Genomic DNA, 4,464 nt, shown 5'->3' on the forward strand with positions numbered 1-4,464 from the left:
CTCATCTTCAAGCGTGTGGATTTCATTCATGTTAGGCACTCGTCAAATGATCAGCTTAATGCAGTTCAGAAGGGTTGGTTACGCTTTATTTAATGGTTCCATCATTAGAAATAAATTAATTTAAAATTTAGGGAAAAAGTTTAATGAAAAAAACTGTAATTTGCAAAGAATTACAGTCAAAACAGTGTTAAATGTGTGTGTTGTGCCTTTATTGTTTAGAAATATGTAAAATAAGAGGTACAAAAAGTTAAGAGTAATGTTTCCGAACACAATAAAAGAGAAAATGTACTACTAGTGATAAATAAATAAATCTCTGATTAAGAAAATTAGTAGTACAGTGGTTTAGTACAGAAGTACATTTTAAAAGGTAACAATGTTAAACATATGAACATAATAATTTCCAAAAATATTGTATAACATTTAAATTGAACAAAGAGGGTAGAAATATAATTTTAAAAATGAAATATAATATATTCAAGCCAACACTTGTACATGAACAGTAATAGGTCTGGAGCCTTTGTGCAAAATAACCATGTTATTAAAAAGTTATAGCATTTGCAGTAGAGAGTAATTATCAAAATGAAATCTGATTCAACAGCCACTTCTGCTTGATTGAACATCCCTAATGGAAAATAAACGTAATTGCATCCCAAGGTATAATCACTGTTAAGTTCAAGCATCCCCTCATTCGATTTCTGCAGTAGTGAAACTGTATCTTGGGAGTTTTTGAGGTGGAAAGGCTCTAATTATCAGAGCTCTGTCGGGGCTTTTACGGATCACTGGCCTATTCCGACAACAACACCAGCCTTCCTTTTCTCTGGACAGTATGCAATTATAGGAAGACATCAACCTATTATGTTCTCCTAGAAAGGTTATTGAACACACACCTGTCACCACGTCACATCCCCAGAGAGTTTAGGACATATCCCAGAGTGTAAATGTTACTTTTGACAGCTCTATACCAAAATCAGTTACTTTTAATGTTCACATGTATATGTAAGTTAAACAGATGATGGGGTGTCACATAAAAAATGGTTTAATGCATATTAAACATTTAAGAGTTCATATTTTGTCAGGCTAAACTTCACTGACTCATTAGCTGCCCAATAGCTAATATTAATCACTATATGTATCTTAATCCCATCAATTTGTATCTGTTATATAATGTCAATTTCTGGATTTTATTTTTGATATTCTGTCTCTCATTAGTAAAATAAAACTACCATTACAATTATAGACTGTTAATTTCTTTGTTAGTGGGTGAACTTACAAAATCAGCAAGTGATCAAATACTTATTTCCTCACCTGTACAGTATATACAATGGAAGATAATCACATAAATGGTCAAGTTACATCGCTGTAATAAAGTAAAAGGAGTGGGAGTTCCCAGGAAAGCAATGGGGATCAGCATCTCTGTTTGGCCTGAAGTCTCCACTCTTTACATGCTGCATAAATGTTGACTTGAATTCCAGGTGGGCGAGGAGAACCGCAGATTCTAATCAAAAACAGAGCCAGGTCAACCGTCTCTAGAAAGCTGTAGAGCTAAAAGGGGAAGCACAATAGATACAAAAATCAAGTTTATTTCCTGTGACAAATAGAGTTTACCTAACCTATGTTGATACATCACATCATTATATTTACCTACCTTCATCACGTCAATTAATTTATTTTATTTTCAAACCTAACCATGATCTTTGCATTGTTCCCTTTCTTAGACTTTGGACACTTTTTAATATAACTAGTGACATCTCTAATTTCTCTGTGGTGCAGAGAAGAGATATATTCAACAATGGCTACATTATCATATGTGAGAGGTTTTCCAATTCAAAAAGTGTCCGAAACAGAAAGTTAGAAAACACAAATACACCAGATTATACTTTAAGGACTCGTTTTTGATGACCTAATAACTATTAATTTACCAAAAAAACAGGAATGACCATACAAAAAGAGTGATGGTCATTTATAATCTTCTTGTAAGACCAATTGAGTTCCCATATGGACAGCAGACAATCCCAGGGGAGTGAAGGTGGGTGTGGATGGTGGTGAGGGGGAGGGGTTGTACAGTGTGCAGGGTGTGCAGTGTAGCCGCTGTGGCCTGCAGCTGTGATAACGTGCAGATGTGTGGGAAGACCCAGGCACCAGCTGACCTCGCCAGAAGTTGAAAGGCCAATGCTTCTTCAGAAGTCAGTCCAGCCTTTGAAGTGTTAAGAGTGCCGGCCTGGATATCACAGGAGCGAGTGGCCATGCAGCGTTAGTAAACCGGCTCTTAACCTCTCTCCCCCCCCCCCCCACCCCCCCCCCCCCCCCCCCACCCTGCTCGGGAGCCTCTCACACAGATTAGACTGCTGGCTTCATGGACATCAAAGACGACAACCAGACCAGCAAAAAAGAGGGATGGTGATTGAACATTTTGTTAATTATTGATTCATTTTCCAAGTCTGGACACGTAATACTTTGTTAAGTTTTGCACAATTGGAATAGTATGCTTATTCTCTTCAATATCTGCCTGCTATATGAATCTCAAAGTCAAAGTCAACTTTATTGTCAATCTTTCAGTTTGTGTGTACAGACAGAGAGATCGAAATATCTTTTCCCACAATCCCAAATACGTATATATATAAATATGTATGCAAATATGTATATACACAATCAAAGACAAATGTATACATATGCACACATTAAGACTTAAATAAAAGCACAACAATCAATATATACAAAAATAACAGTCACTTCAATATCTGTTTGTTTGATAAAACAGATACTCATTTAGTGGGAATGCTGATACAGCATTCCAACTATCTGTTATGCTACGCACAAAATTCTTTATTACTCCGCCGGGTTATTTTGCACCTCTTCTTCTCCCACATTCCACATCGCAGAAACTCCGTTCAAACATCAAAACGTTCAGCTCGGTCGGGAATCGATGGCTATTACTTATATCATTCATAACTTTCATAATTCCAGAGATACATCCCATAATTCATCAAATGTTTAACATGGAAGTCAATGGAGAAACTCTTCAGACTTGACAAATCTTCATGCGACTTCAACTGCTAACTGTTCCTTCGTGCTTTCACTCAGAAACCTCATTCCAACTTTAAAATGTTACACATCTTTCTGACATTATTCGTGTAACACAACTTTTAAATCTGAATCGTACTTTTAGAGGTATTAAACATTGTTCAGACCTTGGTAAAGAGGCCTTCTTCAGATTTTAGAGTGCGTGATGTCACAGCTAGAGTGGAGGACAGATTTAATTTTGCCTTCATATTTTCTTTTAAACCTGCCATAATTCCCGTTAGCTCAAATATAAACACCTGTGTCATGGAACACGATGATCTCATAACTCCAACTGACATGCTCAGGGCAGCAGATTTCAGATAATAATAATAATGTAATGGTCCTGCGACGATGTCGCTGTAGCTCCAATGGACACGGTCCGGTCGTCCCACAATCTTCACCTGTATATCACCTCTCCATGCCTCAACAGCTCTACGTCAAATCTGACATCTGACCATATGCCGTTTCCATCCGTGTCCCTCGCCATAAAACACGATGTTGTCGTAACGCCTATGAAAAGGGTAAAAACAGCACCAGACTTCAGATAATGGTTAACGGTCCAGCCCTCAACAGCTCTACGTCAATTATGGGGTGTCATCATATGCCGTTTCCATGGAAACACATCCCGACCCTCGCCATAAAAGACGATGTCGCTATAACTCCTATGAAAATGTTCAAAAAGTGCTCAAACTTCACATGTGTGCTAACAGTCCAGCCGTGAAGACATCTACGGGACAGTTTTGAGATTTCTTCAAATGTCGTTGCCATGGCAACAAAATGCTCACCATTAAACACGGTTTGCTCATAACTTCAGTGAAAATGCTCCAAACGGCCCAGGCTTGGTAACGATGCAGCCATCAACGCATCTAAGCGTATTATGGGATGTCATCAAATGCCGTTGGCATGGCAACAGATCATTATAGTTAGTTCAAAAGTTTGCAGTTCAAATATTCTGCTGCTATTCCAAGCCTTTTTACTTTATTTTCTTCTCTCATCACACATTCAAGCCCCCAGTGTTCATGTATCATTTCAATCTAAATTATTCACTTTCTTCTTACACATTACATTTCAGCATAGCAGTTTAGCGTCAGCTTTTCAGCATAAAGCATTCCCACTAGCAATTTCTTCAGGAATTGCATTCTCTAGTCAATGATAAAACTCTACAACAGAGCCTCTGTAATGATGAGCCACAGCTTGTGCTAGTATGAGTGTATAAACCTGTCCTTTTTAAACTGTAGCAGCCCCAGCACAGCTGTTACAGGTTTAGCGTTTAACAAGCAAACCAACTCCACCCTCAGCAGGCTGATCAAACAAGAGCTCTGGTTTTCTATTGAATTGTGATATATTTATCTAAGAATAAATTACAAATCCTAACTTAAAATTGTAGTATCACTCACAGCTGAT

This window comes from Pseudochaenichthys georgianus, chromosome 19, assembly GCF_902827115.2.
Source record: "Pseudochaenichthys georgianus chromosome 19, fPseGeo1.2, whole genome shotgun sequence".
NCBI classification, from domain to species: Eukaryota; Metazoa; Chordata; class Actinopteri; order Perciformes; family Channichthyidae; genus Pseudochaenichthys; species Pseudochaenichthys georgianus.